The sequence below is a fragment of the Panthera leo genome, chromosome B4, assembly GCF_018350215.1.
Source record: "Panthera leo isolate Ple1 chromosome B4, P.leo_Ple1_pat1.1, whole genome shotgun sequence".
Lineage (NCBI taxonomy): Eukaryota > Metazoa > Chordata > Mammalia > Carnivora > Felidae > Panthera > Panthera leo.
The window spans coordinates 18,727,431-18,747,157 of record NC_056685.1 but is presented as its reverse complement, the minus strand read 5'-3'; positions in this window follow the sequence as shown (position 1 = coordinate 18,747,157).

Below are 19,727 nucleotides of genomic sequence, written 5' to 3'. Positions count from 1 at the left end.
CCCCACAGTTTGGTGTCTCTACATGTGGCAGCTGGAATGTGCCAGAACATAGCTACGGTTGATTCATATTAAGGAAAACGAATCACTAATTCTGGACCATGTTTTCAGCTTGTGCAGTAAAGAAAAGAAATTATATTATTGATTGTAGCATGAAAACAGAGAAAAGTCAGACTCCACCAATATTGGAGATCAGAGGGGCCTAGGTTCTCTTGTTCTCTATCAATAAATAAACATTTCAAGGAGGATCAGAGAATTTAGAAATTCACTTATAAATTTTAGCCACTTCCTAAGCTAACGTGTTCACTTTAGTAAGGAGCCAACATCTTGTTAGATGTGAGGTAACATTCAATTAGAATGTTTAAATTTTAAACATTTTTAAATATTTTAAACATTTTAAAAATATTTAGTTTTATCTCAATTCAACACCACTCACTTGTTTCATTCCCACTGTAGAAAATTTAGGGAAAAAAAGAGAAGTTGAAGAAGAAATAAAAGTCACACATAGTTCTACCTACAAATGGCAACTGTTTATGTCTTGATGCATTTTCTTCTGATCACTTTTGGGGGGACAGTTTTACCTAGATCTTTTCTGGGTGGAACATTTTTATCCTCCTCTTGTGGAAGGCTGGATTTCGGTAAAGAGGATCTGTGCCAATGTCACAAAGCTAGGCCTTTTTCAGAGTCATGCTGGGTATTTAACGTCTTTTGCTTTGGGTTTTTCCAAGCCCAAAATATCTGGGCTGGCTTTCCAAGGCATCGAGAAAGATTGCTTAAACGTGGTGCTGACAAACACTTGTTGCCTTAAAAATTTGTGTCCAAACCTCAACTATTTAGCTAAAAGATCAACAGACAGGTTTCAGCCCATGGAATTGCGTAGTGTTATTCTCGGTCCTGCTGAAAGGGGAATAATAAATTGGAATTGACCATAGCAAAGGCCCCTTGTTTGGATTTGTTTTTCTGAGATTCTTCCGTTTGGGATTTAGAAAATCTACACAAGCCCCGAAAAAGCTGCAATTTCCTGTCTAATAAGGCCCAAATGGAAAAATAACAAATACAATGAAAAACAGTAACCTAGTGGACAGACTCATATATATTAATCCCATCACCATGGTTGAGAGATGGAAAATTATTATTGAATAAGACTCTTTCATCAAACCAAATATTTCCTAATGCTCCAAAGTACATATCTGGCATTGCTTCTCCTTTACACATCTGCTTGTCTCTTTGATCTCTGCTTTTAAGCTGCAGGTTGCATGCAGCTGCACAGGTCTAAGAGAATTAGTTCTTTCCATTATATCTTACGATTGACGGGGCAGACCTTAAAAACATTCAGAACTTGGATTTGCATAAACTCTGGGCAGTTCGAAGTCTTTCCCAAAATTCAGATCAATCCCCTGGAAAAACTTGTACAGTTTCCCAGTGCCTTCCTGGAATCTTTTCCATATCATCTCTCGCTGAATATTTGCCTTTTAGCCCGTTTCTCCTTACTTTTCTATGTAATTACCAGCAGGACTTCAAGATCCTCCTTGGAATAGTTCTGAGACAACCAATCTACCGGAGGTGACCCCCGGCCTGACAAGTGTGGCAGGGAAGCTTTGGGCTGGCTTTTCATATTAAACATGGTGGATTGCAGTGGCCTTGCCTCTAGAGCTTTGGGAATTTGAAAACACCCGTATAAAAGCTGTTTTATAGTTCTCTCCCCCCAGCAAGAGATGAAACCCACCATCCAAGGATGCTGACAAAGCCGTGCATGTCATGTATTCCAATTTCCTTCCACGGCAGGGCAATCATCCGTAGAGAGGGTTCCAGGGCCTCTCAAGAAACAGACTCTAGATGTTCTTGTCTTATATCCAATGCTTTTTTGTGCACTGAAGGAGAGAGGGGAAGCTAGAAAAAAAGGTGAAATGAATCCTGACATCCTGAGTGGGCAGGAACCGGACTGAGGGCCAAGAAGGCATACTAGTGTGGAAGCATATTTTAACCAAATTGCAGTGTTCGCTTCCAATAAATGCCAGTCAGCTTGTACTTGTCCAGGAATACCACCCAGGTGGCATCATTTACAAAACCGACTTTCGCGAACATCGTTTGAGGAGGAAATTTCTCCTTGTCAGCAGCATTCTTACTTGATTTATGCTTAGTGGAAATATATCCTATGTCTGGGTTATGAATTTTCCCTGAAGATTGTCCTTCTCCTTAAAAACGAGGAGGTGAATGGCAAAATGTCAGTTTGCTGTTGGTTTTCGGCTCTTCTTCCTGTTTCTTGCATGTTGCTCCTGTTAGGAATCTGCTCTGCTCGGTCTGTGAGTGTCATGGCTATCAAGTTCATTGCGTTTTTAATTTTTTCCTCTGGAGATTCACATTATTTAAATATTTCCTTTCTTTTACAAAAACAAATTTCACAGCCTGGCCAAAACCCCGCTGGTAATTTTAACCCAGTAGGAAAGTATGCTGTTTTTTATTTGTTCTAGATGGGCTGGCAGGAAGCCTGATGGGGAAGAGCCCTCGTGGCACTTGACCGCTCTTTCTCACTTGCTCTCTTCTTTGACTTTCATAACACCACACTGGCCTGGCTTTCTTCCTGTCTTTGCGAACACTCTTTGCCTACATTGTCAGCTGTTCTACCTGAATTGGACTTTTTCAAGCATTCGTGTTGAGATTTCTTCTCCTCTATTCTTCTACTCTCTTTCCAGATCATAGAATGCATTTTCATGGCTCCTAGATTTTTTTCTCCCCAGCTCAGAGCTCTCGTTCGGGGTCCAGAGTCATACCAAATGCCAATGTGAAATACTAAACTTGCGTCTCTCGATTTTGGTATGAACTTCTAACTTCAAACCTGCTCCCCCATCGTGCTTATGTCTGGTAGAGTAATGAGGCCTCCGATTTATTTGACACCACTTCTATCAAGAAGTGGCATATCTACGTGCCCTTCCTTTCAATCGGGGGAAGGTTGAGCAGTGAAGTTTCTAGGTCCAGGCTTTAAGAGACTGGCAGCTCCCTGGGCAATCTCTTGGAGGTCTTGCAAGGTTTCTGGAACATCACTTGCTACCTGGAAGCCTGAGGCTGCCATAACCAGATAGCTAAACATGTAGCATCAGCTTCAGGATCAGGTAGCAGGTGGAAGCTGCAAGTGAGGTAATTGGTGAGGATGTGAAGGATGGTGAGAAAAATGCTGGAGATAAGATAACCTGTATTATGTAGTGATAAAAATATAGCAAAGCTGTCACCTGTAGAATTTTCCATGAAAAACAGAAAATGTATCTCATGGGCTTGCAGATCTGGATAAGGAGATTTTCAGGTAGATTTTCAGATAGAATGTCAAAAGGGTCAACTATTCCTTTGATCTGTATACGACAAACTATGAAAAGAGAGAAATGAGCTTTAAAACAAATCCTGTTACGTTTCAACCTGAGTGTAGAGAGACTGTGGGAGTATAGCCAGGAATTTCTGGGTTCAGAAAGAAACTATTTCCCACCTCCATTTTCATCCAGGAAAAAATTCTCAGGGTAAGAAATGGATTTTGGCCAAGACCAAATCCAAGGCTGTACCAGGAAAAACAAAAACAAAAACAAAAAACAAAAAACACAGTCTCAGGGCAAAGTCTCAAGATTGTGTCTTTAAGATCCTTTGTTAAGATTTTGGAAAGATTTAAGAATATGTCTAGTAGGACTTCTTAGAATCAAAAGGTCTGTGCTTTAGAATCATGGATATTTTACTTTATGGATATCAACACTTTTAGTGTTAAGGGAAATAATTCTATACCTGCCTCACCAGCTACCCAAGATACTGAAGGGTCTGTGTTGGAAAGAAATGTGGGTATGACTTGTGTAATGGAATTGATCGTAAATTGATAAATGCGAAACCTACGATTTTTAAAAAGATTGCATCAATTTCGTTTGAAAGGGACAAACAGTACACAATAAAAAGAGGTATTTGGACCCCCAACCTTTCATAGGAGGGAAGCAGGCTAAGAAAGTACTCAGCCGCCAGTATGGGTTATTTCTTATGGAAGGAAGAGGAAGGAAGACCCAGAAGGTAAAACTAATTGCTCAGAGAGCAGAGCCAATCACTTTGCAAAGGAATTCCCAGGGAGGGGGGGGTTACCCTAATCAAGAAATCATCAATGTGTGCTGGAGTTAATTGTCAAGGTCAAAATTACCAGTTACTGCTATGGGACTGCATTCTGCTTCTTTTTAATGGGACTACTGCTGTTATCCGATGCCTAGTCCACCATTGGGTGTAGGTCTGTTGAGTGGCAGAGGTCTTCAGACTGAGAAGAACCCCACCCAACTAGCTTCATCTACACCTGAACCGATGATGATGAGATCCTGGAATTTGAGTCAGTGCAATAAAGGCACTGGATTTTTGTGGGCCTTGGAAAGGGATGAGTGTTTTTTTTCACATGGCAGGAATGTAAATCATTTACAGCCAAGGGATAGACTCTGATGGTCAGATTCTTTCATTCCATTGCATCTGATTTAGCCTGATAATTAGAATATGGCATGAGTAATCCTGGGCCAAGTTCCAGGTCCAGATCTCAGGAGACTGAAGCTTCCATTTCCTGTTCCTTGGAGTACTAAGTTTTGCAACCTCGCTGCCATTTTGTAAGGACTCCCCGGTCACATGAAAAGACCCACATGTAACGAGATTGAGGTTCTTGACCAACAAAACCTAGCTTGCTTTGGCTAACTGCCAGAACCAACTTGCCAGCCATGTAAGGGAGCCATCTTAGAGGTAGAGTACCTGACCCAGCCATTGCACGTGGGGTAGAAATGAGCCTTCAAGCTCAAACTGCAAAACTTGTGAGCAAAATAAGTGACTGCTGTTGTCCTAAGCCACTAAATATGGGGGTGTTGTGCTATGGAGCAATAGATTATCAACAACATCACAATAATTGGTGCCACAACCAACCCTGTTACTCAAGACATTGGCTATTTTCTTTGAGTCACTAACAGGCACTCCCTTCTTGGTCTGCACAACTGTGGACAATAAACCAGAAAATGTAAAGGCTGGGTTTTATAGATTTCAGACTCAACCATGTAACAGATGTGTAACATTGGGCACAGCTCTGAACTTCAGTTTCCTCACCTATGAAATGGAGTAAACAATATTGAACTTGCAGAAATGAGGTAGACATTAAATGACTTGATGTATGTCGAATGCTTAAAACACTGACTTGAGTATACTAAGAACCTCATATCCAGGAGCTTAAGCAGAAAGACCCCAATCCACCTGGGTGGCTCAGGCAGGTAAGTGTCCTACTCTTGATTTCAGCTCAGGTCTTGATCTCAGGGCTGTGAGCTTCACGTTGGGGTCCAGATTAGTCTCCATGCTGAGCATGAAGCCTACTTTAAAAAAAAAGAAGAAGAAAAAAAAAGAAGAAAGAAAAAAAGACCCCAGCCCCATCCCAGGAGGAGACCAATCTGCCCATAAAACCAGCTGCCCTTTCAGTCAGCAAACTTCATCCTTATCTGAGCCCCAGGTCACCTTCCAGCATCCAGTGCTCTTGTGTCCCATGCTGGGCTCAGTTCATGTGGCCCTCTTGTCTCCAACACATTATTGGCTTTCCTGCTTCATTATTAGCCTCTGTACTCCTGCCTTTCCTTTGCTTGGCTGACTATCTGATGTTTGGCCTGTCTCCTGTGCTAACCCCACTGGAGGACTAAATGATTACAGTCCAGTCCTTCCAGAGCTTGCCCAACTTCCTGTGCATGACCCTGAAATGTCTAGTGTTGGATCAAAGTAGAAACTCATTCATTGCTCTAAGGGGATTTTTTGGAACTCCACTAAAGGGTTATATGATGGAGGTGTATATTGTAGATTTTCCAAAATGATGGAATATGTCCCTTTATGGTAAGTATCTTGGCCACTTGAAATAGCTCACTAGAGTCTGAGATAGCTCAGTGACAGTCTCCTAACATCATCATGTCCTCTAACAGATTTGAACACTAGCTGAATCCAGGGGACCAACCGTGGATTTGATAAAGTGAAGGAAATTGCTTCTTATCAAAAGACATCTGTATGATATCATATTAATAGACCATGCTGATAGATATAAATGGATCAAGATCATCTTTGGGGGAATAAAAACAACCTTTCCTGAGCCCACATGCTCCTTTTTCAATCTCTCCATTTCTCTGCTCCCCTTTTCCGCCAACTCTGGGACCAAGTTATCTATAACACACTGTGTTCACTGTCTCTCTCCTCATCCTCTCCTGAACCCCCTCTAGTCAGGCTCACATTTCCTAATTTTATCCAAAATGCTCTTGTCAAGGTCTCTAAGGACCTTCTTGTTGCCAAATCCAAAGGCCAGTTCCTGGTCTTCATCATATTTATCTTTCACTCCCTCTTCTCTTGAAAACACCTGTTTCGCTTGGCGTCCTCATGGCCATTCTCCCCTGACTGCCCTCTACTTCGCTGGCCATGAGCCAGCAGTCAGCCTCCTTGTCTGGTTTCGCATCCTTCCCACAGCCTTTAAACATCAGCGTTCCCCAAGACTGCGTTCTGCTCTTCTTTTTCTCTGTTCGTATTCCCTCTCTGGGTCATCTCATCCTGTGTCATGTCTTTACGTGACATCCATGCTGATAATCCCCCAATTTTTATCTCCAGCTCAAAGCTCTTTTCTCAACTCCAGACTGATTTATCCCACTGCTTACCTGATGCCTCTACCTGGATGTCTAATAGACATCAAAAACCTAACAAGCCCAAAATCAAATTCCTGAAACTCCCCTGCTGCACCTTTTAAATGTGGTTTTTGTAATCTTTCCCATCTCAGCAAATGACAACTTCACTATTCCAACTGCTCCGGTAAACAATATTGGAAAAATTCACGATGGCCTTTTTTCCCTCTCTCGTCTCACCTCCAATTTATGAGCTAATTCTATTGGATTTATTTTCAAAATCTATCTGGTATCTCACCACTTCTTACTTCCTGTACTATGACCATGCTATAAGCCACCAACATTTCTTGCCTGGTTTAGTGCAATAGTTTTCCAGCTGGTTTGTCTACGCCTGTCCTTCTTATCATAGTCTAACATTCTTCCATGGCTTTCTCTCCAGTTTCACTTGATTCTGCTCTCTCCTTCACTCTGACCACTCTAATCACACTGGCCTCTTTGTTGTTCCTCAAACAAGCTGAGCTCATTTCTACCCCAGGACCTTTGCACTTACTCTTCTGTTTTCCTGGAATGTTTCTTTTCCAGATTATTAACATGGCTCCCTCCCTCAGTGTATTCAAGTTTCTGCTTAAATATCACCTTATTGATAAAAAGTCCATTCCTTATGCAAGATAAAATAGCTAGCTTCCAACTCTGAGCTCTCATACTCCTTTTCCCTGTCTTATTTCACTCAATAATTACCTGGCATAATGTGTAATTGTTGTTCATCTATTTATTGTCTAGAATGAAAGCCCCATGAGAGTAAGGATTTGGACTTTATTTGGTGTTGTATCCCCAGTTCCAAGAACAGTATCTGGCTTCTGGTAGTTGTTCAATATAGAAATGAAGGAAGAAATTAATGAATGAAGATAGACTCAGGGACCATTGGGGAAATTCATTTGGTCCAGAGCTGTCAGGAGCCATTTTGAGATGGTTGAGATGGGAAGAGAAGAGAGTTTTCCTTGTTTTAAGAGAGCATCCTTGGAGATCGGACAGAAAACAGAATTCATCATAAGAAATTGTATGTGAAACCAACCAACCAACAAACAAATAATATTGACCCATCTTTCTCCTCCTGATATGAAATGGGAATGAAGGTAGGTGGGGAGGAGGCTGCTGGCTGTTCACAACCGGAGGAACGATAGCCGACAGCAAGGGAGGGGACGGCAGGTTCAGCGGCTGCCATTTATCACCCTAAGTCGCCATCATCAACAATAAATCACTTTTTGCCACCTTTTGTGTCTGACCAGGATATATTTGTAAGATATAGCCTCTGATCTTAAGGAACTGCTAATCTAATGACAGAACCATGGCTTGATGATAACAGTGTTTTGAAGACATTACTGAACCATTTTTCCTCTTGTTGCTTTGGTACCCAGTCGCCCCCAGGCAATAACAAACAAACAAAACAAGTCTGTTGCAGTAAGACTGGATGTGCTTTTCAATGTTTCTTGCAGTTAGCTTACTTTGATGGCTTTAAATTTTTAATGGAGATCCCTGCCTTGAGCCCCGTTTTTATTTTTAGGGGCATTACCATGGGTGATATTTTAAGGTTACTAGCTTCATAATTGGATTAGCAGTGCCTTTCTTAGATTAACAGTTTCAAAATTGAATTCTTGTCTCCTGAAATGGTAGGAGGTCCCCCTCCTTCCTCAGTGTCCTCAGATTCAGCCAACAGGACACCCAGATTACTTTTTTTTTTCACTACTCTTTAAAACCAAATTAATAAGTTAATCCTCATTTTCATTTCTATGCTTTGACCTTCCTTTTTCTCCCAGGCCACTCCACGCTGAGGGCCTTTAAGCTGCTGCTTGTTGATGGGGCCTCTGAGGCCCCTTCAGGTCAACACAGAATTTTCCTTCTCCTAGCACATTTTGACCTTATAGTTACCTCCAACCGGTTAGCACTTGCTTGTCCTCAGTGTCACGGGAGTTAACGTCTGTAAGGTCCTTGAGGATGACATCTTTTATGATCCACAGGGCCAGGCAGAAGGGAACACATTACGTGCGGAATAACTTGGTTGAATGCAGTGTGGCAGAAACAGAGTGGCAAACTGTATAAATGTTCATACCTGGCAACATGAAGGAATTACATTGGAAATGAGAGGGTTTCTTTTGAGGGACAGAGGGAGAGAAAGAAAACACTCGGGTGGGGGAGGGGCAGAGAGGGAGGGAGACACAGAATCCCAAGCAGGCTCCAGGCTCCGAGCTGTCAGCGCAGAGCCCAGTGTGGGGCTCGAACCCATGAACCGTGAGATCATGACCGGAGCCAAAAATCAATAGTCACGCTTCACCGACTGAGCCACCCAGGCGCCCCTGAGAGAGTTCCTTTAAATGTTAGTAATTCTGTCTTAGGACTTGACTGCCAGAAGTGAGCATGGGTGGAAAACGGAAGGTGTGCTCCCTTTTGAATGGGGGGCAGTACCAATGGAAAATATCTTCAAGGATGAAGAGTGGGACTGATGGTAGCAATAAGGGGTGAGGCAGACTCTGGGCAGCAATCACTACACTTCACAGGAAGTTAAAGTTAATTTAACCTCTATCTTCCTCGAGGCCCAGCACAGCTCTCAGGAGCACACAGCTCGGCCGTCTTACATGCCTCCTAGCTTGCCTGGTACTGGCGTCACGGAGCCTCTCCTGGGCCACCAACTGCACCCTACACAACAAGCCTGTCGTCCCTGAGGAGATTTGGGAGCAAAACCCCAAGGCAACATAAGTGACAACCACGTGATATTCGTGCGTGAGGCCCCATTTCTTCCCGGGTCCTTGAAATTCCCGGCTCCCCCGTGACTTGTCTAGCGTGAACGTCACACTGCAGTGCCACCCTCACTGGAGATTTCTGGGGTCGTTGTGGTTTTACTACGGATTTGAGTCATGGAAAAAAAAAAAAAAAGATTTAGAAGAGACAACCCGGAAAAACAAAATACTCCAGAATGACATCAATTCAATTTGCAGCTTTTAAACTGTCATGGAAATGAATGAAATATGGCCAGCAAAAGAGAAAGAAGAGAAAGAAAGAAAGAAAGAAAGAAAGAAGAAGGAGAAAGGAAAGAAAGAGAAAGGAAAGAAAGAAAGAGAAAGAGAAAGAGAGAAAGGAAAGGAAAGAAAGAAAAAGGAAAGAAAGAAAGAAAGAAAGAGGACAGAAGGAGAAAGGAAAGAAAGAAAAAGGAAATAAAGAGAGGGAAAAAAAGAAAGAGAAAAAGGAAAAGAGAAAGGAAAGAAAGAAAGAAAGAAAGAAAGAGAAAGGGAAGAAAGAAAAAGGAAAGAAGGAGAAAGGAAAGAAAGAGAAAGGAAAGAAGGAGAAAGGAAAGAAAGAAAGAAAAAGAGAAAAGGAGAAAGGAAAGGAAAGAAAGAAAAAGGAAAGAAAGAAAGAAAGAAAGAGGAAAGAAAGAGAAAGGAAAGAAAGAAAAAGGAAATAAAGAGAAGGAAAGAAAGAAAGAGAAAAAGGAAAAGAGAAAGGAAAGAAAGAAAGAAAGAGAAAGGGAAGAAAGAAAAAGGAAAGAAGGAGAAAGGAAAGAAAGAGAAAGGAAAGAAGGAGAAAGGAAAGAAAGAAAGAAAAAGAGAAAAGGAGAAAGGAAAGGAAAGAAAGAAAAAGGAAAGAAAGAAAGAAAGAAAGAGGAAAGAAAGAGAAAGGAAAGAAAGAAAAAGGAAATAAAGAGAAGGAAAGAAAGAAAGAGAAAAAGGAAAAGAGAAAGGAAAGGAAAGAAAGAAAGAAAGAAAGACAAAAGGAAGAAAGAAAAAGGAAAGAAGGAGAAAGGAAAGAAAGAAAAAGGAAATAAAGAGAAGGAAAGAAAGAGAAAAAGGAAAAGAGAAAGGAAAGGAAAGAAAGAAAGAAAGAAAGAGAAAGGAAAGAAAGAGAAAGGAAAGAAAGAAAAAGGAAAGAAAGAAAAAGAAAAAGAGAAAGGAAAGGAAAGAAAGAAAGAAAGAGAAAGAAAGAAAGAAAGAAAAGAAAGGAAGGAGTGCCATTCAGTTGATGAATTAGATGATTGTTCTTCCCCACACTGGTATGTTGGCGAGATCAGAGTAAGTTCTTAATGAGTAATTTTAAGTATGCTTGAAGTGAATATACCCAACGAAAAACACTTGAAAATACATTATCTTCAGAAGAAGCAAATGTGTCTGAGTAGTTTCTACACAAATCAACCGCAAGTTAACAACTTGCCTCAGGTTCCTGCTCTCTCTCTCTCTCTCTCTCTCTCTCTCTCTCTCTCACACACACACACACACACGTGCGCGCGCACACACACACACACACACACACACACTCTAGAGTGCCTGTATTACTCAGGGCCCCTCAGGTTTCAAAGGTCAGGCACACATCAGGTTCCTCAGATTATGAGGATTTACCAAAGGCTGCAAGTTTAAAAAGGGAACAAGATATCAACAATTAAACTTAATTAAACCTAAGATCCCTTTCTACAGAAACTGGCTTCCTCAGAGACCAAGGTTAGAAGTCTTTGACCCTTACTTACCCTCACCCGTCATTTCCAATCCCATGTTCCTATCAAATTTCCTTGGATTGCAATGATTTCTTAGCCCATATCCCTGGCTCCAGTCTTTCTACGTTCTGATCATGTGTGAAGCCACTAGATTAATATTTCTCAAGTACTACCTTAGTTATTAATGCAAAAATTTCCGAGTGCCTGTTATGTGTGGTATTTAAACTTGATACTAAAGAGACAATAGGATCAAGACAAACATTCTGCATTTCAGGAGCTTCCTGTGCAGTGGGTAAAGAGAAATGCGCCAACAACAATTACAATAAAATGTATTATAAATAGAGGTAATAATAGAGACTACGAAACGTTTGAATCTATGCCAGGGGGCTTAAGCACTTTATTTAAACTTTTCAAGAAGCCTATGAAGTAAGTACCGTTACCAGACTAAAATAAAACATTATTTTATTATCTTAATAGAAAATATATTATTATACACACCAGGTAACTGAATCTCAAAGGGCTTTGGTAACATAGCAAGCACGTGGAAAAACCAGAATGTGAACCTAAGTCGCTTTAATGACGAACAGTAACTGTGACGCTTTCCAGCTTGTCACTCATAAAGTGCTCCTGTCTTCATGGGAGGCTCCCGAGACTATAACCATCAGTAGTCCAAGGATGAAAGCGGGGACCCCAAGCCCCTCCTTCAGATCACATGCCCCTGGAATGCTGTTTCCATCACTGACTTTGGAATTCTGGAGCATTTCCCAGACATTACTTGGCTCAGGTGGGGCGGGCTCCGTTTTCCTTCCTCGGAGACCCTGCCTTCTGTGTCCACGCGTCTGTGAGAAGAGGAAACCTTTCACACTCATGCTTTGGGACGTGTGTCCTGTCTTTGTAAACCTGGAGTCCACACCGCTTATCCATTTACATTAATTGTGGAGCTCATGATGGAATCTGAAAGAATGGGGACTTAGCTTCTATTTGTTTGTATGATGTGCACCGGGATTGTGAACATTTCAACACCCTACGAATGATGCACCAAAGAAAGAATGTGTAGCACTGATCCTCAGGAAAAAGGAAGTTCAGTACTCTGCTGTGTACGTGTGTGTGCGTGTGTGTGTGTGTGTGTGTTTATGGAGTTAAAGAGGCCAAAAAAAAAAAAATTCCACTAGGTTTCTGACAAATAAGTGAATCAATGCAGACCACCACCTCCAATAAGTATATTGGAATGCTAGATAAATACAATAAATAACAATAAAACTTAAAACCTGAGCTGAATAAAGAAATCTCTAGATGACAGAAACAGGGAATTAGGAGGCAGAATTGTGAACTAGAACAGAGGTAGGCTGACAGTGGTAGAGCTGGGGGGGAAGATATCGGGGTAAAATTCAGTGATTCTAGGGACAAAATGGTGGGGCTGGGATGGGGTATCAGCCTGGGTATGTTAATCTCAACATTAGCAAGTTTTCTGACATTTTGTAAATTCTATTAATGATAGCTGCTTCGGCAGCAAATGGTAAGCATTTGTTACTTCCTTCCCAGTGACCTTACTCTGTATTTATTTCTCTTGCCTTTTATCACTGCCTGGGCTTTCTAGAACAATTTTGAATAGAAAAGGCGATGTAACTGTTCTTGTTTCTGCTATTAAAGAAATGGTTTAAAATATTTCATTATTGAGAATGATGTTTCAGGTATGTTTTTAACAATATTCTTTATAAGCCTTAAGATTTTGTATGGAGTGATAAATTTTACCTTTTTTTTCATTTTTGAGACAATCTTATTTATTTTTCTTCTCTTATGGTTAACATGTTAAGATAAATCAATATATTTTTAATACTCAAGTAACGATATATTTCACATTAATGTAATAAATCTAGCTCAACTCTTTTATATGTATGTATATAGAATACTATGACCTCCAGATAGAGGAAGATTTTTTTTTTTTTTTTACATTTATTCATTTTTGAGAGACAGAGTGTGAGCAGGGGAGGGGCAGAGAGAGAGGGAGACACAGAATCTGAACTAGGCTCCAGGCTCTGAACTGTCAGCACAGAGCCCGACACGGGGCTCGAGCTCACAAACTGCGAGATCATGACCTGAGCCGAAGTTGGACGTTCAACCGACCGCGCCACCCAGGCTCCCCAGAAGAGGAAAATTTCTTAAGACCAAATAAACCCCATAAAGCAAGCAATATAAGATTGATAATTTGGCTTCATTAATATTTAATTATTTATTTAAAGATTTTGACTATTAATTTTTTTACGTTTATTTGTTTTTGAGAGAGAAACAGGAGTGAGCGGGAGAGGGGCAGAGAGAGACAGAGACACAGAATCTGAAGCAGGCTCCAGGCTCTGAACTGTCAGCACAGAGCCCGACGCGGGGCTGGAACTCACGAACCATAAGATCGTGACCTGAGCCAAAGTCGGACACTTGACTGACTGAGCCACCTAGGCACCCCTGGCTTCATTAAAATTAAGAACTTTGTTACTCAAAGGAGAATATAAAGAGTGCTACAAAAAACCACAAGCCACGTATTTAGAAAAGACACCTGTAACACATACAAGTAGAAATATCAGTACCCAACACATTAGGAATTCTTACGCTTAAGAAGAAAAAGGAAAATAATCCAATTTTATTTTTTCTTTTATTTTTTGAGTTTTAAAATTCCAGTTAGTATACAATATTTGCAATATCTGTTTCAGGTGTACAATATAGTGATTCAACACTTCCATACAGCACCTGGTGCTCATCAAAAGTACCCTCCTTAATCCCCATCACCTGTTTCACCCATCCCCACAGTCACCTCCCTCCGGTAATCAGCAGTTTGTTCTATATAGTCTATCTCTTAGTTTGCCTCTCTTTCTTTCTTTCTGATTTTCTCCTTTCCTCATTTTTATTGTTGTTGTTGTTCCTTAAAATCCCACCTGGTATTTGTCTTTCTCTGACTGAGTTATTTCACTTAGCATAATATTCTCTAGCTCCATCCATGTCATTGCAAATGGCAAGATTCCATTCTTTTTCACCGCTGAGTAATATTCCGTCACATACATGCACCCGTGTTTATACCAGCATTATTTGCAATAGCCAAATTATGGAAACAGCCCAAGTGTCTACTGCCTGATGAATGGATAAAAAAGATGTAGTGTATACACAATGTATACATATACATAATGGAAAACATTCCAATTTTAGATGTGGGCAATTACATAAATAAATGTTTAAGAGAAAAAGAAACCCAAATCCCCAAGAAACATCTAAAAATGATCAATTTCATTAATAATCTGGATAATAGAAAGGAACATGACAATAAGATAACATTATGTAGCAAGCAGATTGACCAAAAAAGTGTAAAAGTCAAACGACACTACCTAACGGGCAGTATGTTTAAAAATGGAAGTCCCATACATGGCTGCTGAGAGTCTAAGTTAATATAACTGATTTGGAAACTATTTAGCATTCTATAAAGTTGGTTCGATTTGAAACAATTTTGCATTGAATAGTAACTTTGTAGGTGTTTATATCTTTTGCCCATTGTATCTCTTCCATGTGTAATTCCAAAGACCCTCCTTACATAAGTATTAGACATGACTGAGCAGTTCTCTATTTCTCTATGCCTCTCAATATTTTTCACTAAGAATCTATTAAGGTAATAAACTGCATTAACAGTTTAAAAGGCAAAATTAGTGTCATTATCTATACCAAAAAAAAGCACTTGAAAAACCCAATACTAATACACAATTAGAAATAAAAGAGAGAAAATAAAGAACTTTTAGTCAACTAAGAAATGAAAGGAAGCGTCCTTCATCTGATAAAGGATATTTACCAAAAATTTATAGTATACATCACATTAAATAGTGAACTACTAGAAGTTATTTAGTTAGTTAGATTTTAGACAGAGACAGAGGATGCGGGAGATGGACGGGGGCAGAGGGAGAGAGAGAATCCCAAGCAGACGCCATGCTTAGCGCAAAGACTGATGTGGGGCTCGAACCCATGACCTGACCTGAGCCGAAATCAAGAGTCAGACATTCAACCAACTGAGTCACCCAGACGCCCCTAGAAAAGCCAAACCAGAATGAGAAAGGAACGCTGTCACATTTTGACTCACATTTCCCCCCATCGTCTTAGCTAGTATGAAAAAGAAGGAGAGAAAAAGAAAGAAAAGTAGGGAGGGAGAGAGAGAGAGGAAAGAGGAACGTAGAGATGAATTTTATTTTACTGAAAATAGAATTCACAACGCAAGGTCAGTATGGAAATATCAAAAGTACCATTTTTCCTCTAAAAATATAATAGATAAAATAATCACTTCACAAATGCAACAAAAATGCTTCGGTACATAGGAATAAATATAACAAAGAAGTACTATAAGTGAATAGATAAAAATATTCAATGTTAGATAGGTGTCTGTGGCTTCTAATACAAAAAGATGTCGTTTCAATCAATGGCCAAATTCCATCCCCTCTCCCCTTCTGGGATGTGAACAACTTATTCTAAAATTAATACAAAAGAGTAAATTAATATGAAGAATAAAGTAACTGGAGAATACTCCAGATATTTTGAAGAAGAATATGGGAGGATTTGCTCTACAGGAAATTAAGGTTTAATGTAATCCAAAATGTTAACAAGACAGTGGTATTGACAATAAACAAAAGACAAAGAATTGAATGAAAAATAGACCCTAATATATGGAAAATTAACATACGACAGAGTTGGTATTACAAATCAGCAACAATAGGGGTGCCTGGGTGGCTCAGTTGGTTAAGCATCCAACTTTGGCTCAGGTCATGATCTCACAGTTCATGGGTTCAAGCCCCACATTGGGCTCTGTGCTGGCAGCTCAGAGCCTGGAGCCTGCTTTGGATTCTGGGTCTCTCTTTCTCTCTGTTCCCCCACCCCCACTCATGCTCTGTCTCTCTCTGTTTCTCTCTGTCTCTCAAAAATAAATAACCATTAAAAAATTTTTTTTAAATCAGCAAGAATATAATGGGTTATTCATAAAATCACTTGGGACAACACGTAATCCTTACTAGAAGAAAATAAACATATCCATGCCTCCCAGGAATATATAAAATTAAGCCCAAGTATATAAAAGACCTAAGTTTGGAAAGCAAATGTTTAAATAATTGGAAAAACAATATTAGAAAACAATATAGGAAAGGTTTCTGGGTGGCTCAGTCGGTTAAGCATCTGACTCTTGATTTTGGCTCAGGTCATGGTCTCACAGTCATGAGATCGAGCTCTTCAACAGGCTACTCGCTGATCGTGGAGCCTGTTTGGGATTCTCTCTCTCCCTCTGTCTCTGACCCTCAATCGCACTCTCTCTGTGTCTCAAAATAGATAAAAAAACATTTTTTTAAAAAAATAAGAAAACAATGCTATTGTCAAGCTGAGGTGGTAAAAAAAAATAAATAAATAAAAAATAAAAATAAAAAAAAAATAAGAAAACAATATAGGGAATATAGCCATGACCTCAGTGTAGGAAGGGATTCCTAAACCCACACATACACACACACATGCTGGTAAATTTAATGCAATAAAAATTTAAATCTCTACATACCAAACGACACCATAACAAAATTTCAGGATTAGAGATAATACCTGCAATGAAGATAACCAGCTGGGGCATTCTGATGACCCCAGAATGTGCTCCAATTCCCTAGGTCCCGGGACATGATTGCCCTGCCAGGGACTACATTTTCTAGTCCGTCTCGCAGCAGAGAGGGTCATATAAATCGTCTTCGTCGGTGCCGTGCAAGAGAGAAGTGAAATATGTAACAACTTCAAGGCTGAAATGGTTTTGAGGTGGCTCTGCCTTCTCTATATTCTCTTTCCGCATTCCCTGTGAGTGGCGGGGAGCTCTAGGAGGAAAGAATCACAGGATGGAAAGCACAGAACAGGGGTCCTTGGCTGGATGGAGCAGAACGTTGCCTCCCACCCGGCTCTTAAAGGACACCAATTCCTGAAATGCAGATTTGTAAGCAGGTGGATTTTCTAGGCAGGGCATCTGGAACAGCCCTCATGGGGATACGGGGGAAGCCGGACTGGACACAGGGAGAACAAGAGAGAGGCCTCTCCCGATCCCAGACATCCTAGACATCCTCAGGTTGGGAGACTCTTCAGAATTATCCCCAGTGGAGACACAGGAGGCACAGGCCAGGCCTTGGTACTCTTATATCAGCAGATCTTTGGAAGCAGGATGCTCCTGGGAAGCATCCCTGCTGGTGTGGACCATTCCGGGACAGGGACCCAGCTGGAGCAGGACAGGGACCCAGCTGGAGCTGCCAGCAGGCAACCCAGGCAGCAGCTGGGGATGTAAGCGCCTGGATCCTGAAGGCGTGATCTAGGTGGCACCTCACACCGTGCTGTTTCTTTTTTAATGCCGTGAGTAACTGCAAAATAGTCGAAGCCCTGCATCATGACTTGCCTATTTGGCATTGCCATCCACGAGGAACCCCGAGAACCATTCCTGCTGTGTATTCACGGGAATGAGAATTCACCCCATTAGCAGAATGACCCCACCTTAACATAGTATGTCACAGTTTGCAAAGACTCTCTAATTTCCATTATTTCATTGGAGACCCAAAACAAGCCTCTGAGGGACTCTAGTTTCATAGGATAGGACACCGAGACTGAAGACCATAAGTGCCCAAGCCGCAGAAGGTTTTTGGCGTAATTCCCCGGCCAGTTCTCCGTTCATTTGGCCCCAGTCACCTGGTGTTTTCCAGCTTTGTGTCCAGAATACCAGGGTGCTAATAGAGCCTCGACTTCCCTCCATCTCCAATTTCTGACAACCTCTGAAGCTTCCCTACAAAGTACAAGCCCAGAACATCCAATGACTTTACATGTTGAAAAAAACCCACCAAAACTGTGCATCACTGCATAAATGTCTGCTTTATAAGTCACCCTTAATAAGGGAGCCTATTAAATTATGCATTTTAGCACAAAATAAACCGATTAGTGTTGACAACCACTACATCTTACTTACCCACACGTTGTACTGAAAACGGATGAAATGTCATAGATATGAATGAACATGTCTGAGGAAAGTTTTTATGCTTAGTATCTCAAGATAAAGTGTAACAGGTCACTTTAAGGTAATACAGTGGGTTGATGGGGAAAAACTATAGGGAAAAACACCCCAACTTTGGTTGTTATTATTTTCTTCTTCCCGTGCACATTTTTCTTACAATATGAAGACTCTGCGTTGAATTGGCACTAGGAACTTTCCAGAAAAAAAAAATGGTGGTTATTGGGAGAATCACAAGCAAGCCAATAAGTAAGGTATTTTGTAGGTAGACACAGTATCTCTTGGGCCTTCATTCTGGAAAGATGAATTCTTTGTAACATCGAGCCTATTTCTTTACCTTAGTAGCAGGAACACTAGTCAAGTAATAATTTCCTAGGAGGAAATGCTGAGACATAGCTCTGTTTTCCGAGGTAGGTTACGGGGTATGGCTGTTCTGCGGCAATATTTATCCTTGGCAAAATTCAAGAAAGATAGTTTGATTCTAGCAGTTATATGTTCTACCTTGAAAAGTCCTCACTTTGGAGATTTGGGGGGCATTCAGAAAGAAGCCATGTAATTCATATTGGAAGAGGCCACGTGATTCTATGGGAAAGGTCACGATGGGTGAGAAGTCTGTGAGGAGGGGCCCCAAGAGGCAGCATCTGGGTCAGGACAGTTTCTTACATGGGTTTCCAGCTGCCAACATCTGCAGTCCTGAATGCACCTGAAGGCCAGAAAGGGGATTTCCAGGCTTTACTAGGGCTGGAAAGACGAGGATATTGTGAGCCAAAGTCAGGAGAAAGAGGCCTAGAGGCAAGGTCTTGTGGAAGTAGTCCATGACCCGGATGCTTGACCTTTTCTGAGGACATCAGGAATTATTGACAAAGAACCCTCACTGTAAGAACCAACAAATTTTGAGCCTCAGTTAAAAGTTAGAAAGAAAGGGTTTGGGGCCTGGGTGGCTCAGTCGGGTGAGCGTCCAACTTTGGCTAGGTCATGATCTCAAGGTGCGTGAGTCAGCCCCACAATGGACTGTGTGCTAACAGCTCAGATCCTGGAGCCTCCCTCAGATTCTGTGTCTCCCTCTCTCTCTCTGCCCCTCCTCCACTTGCTCTGGTGTCTCTCTCTCAAAAATAAACCTTAATTTTTTTTAATGAAAAAAATTAGAAAGAAAGAGGTGCCTGGGTGGCTCAGTTGGTTTTGCCTCTGACTCTTGATTTTGGCTCAGGTCATGATCTCACGGTTTGTGAGTTTGAGTCCCACATCAGGCTCCATGCTGATGAGAGAGAGCCTGCTTGGGATTCTCATTCTCCCTCTCTCTCTCTCTCTCTGCCCCTCCCCTGCTTGTGCACTCTCTCTTTCAATAAATAAAGAAACAAACAAACTTTAAAAAAATTAGAAAGCAAAACTTTAAAACCAGAGCCTGGAAGATGTGGGAGGATGTGTGGAGAGTGGATTCTACTATTCAGTAGGCTATGGAGTGGGGACAGAAAGTGCGGGGGGTGGAGGGAGGAAAAGCACTGTGTGAGAAAGAAAGTGTGGTTCTCTGCAGGACAGGAGGAATAGAGGCCAAGTCCCTGGGGATTACTCATGGAAGAAAGGAAGACTGAGTTGGTCTGGCTCTTGGCTC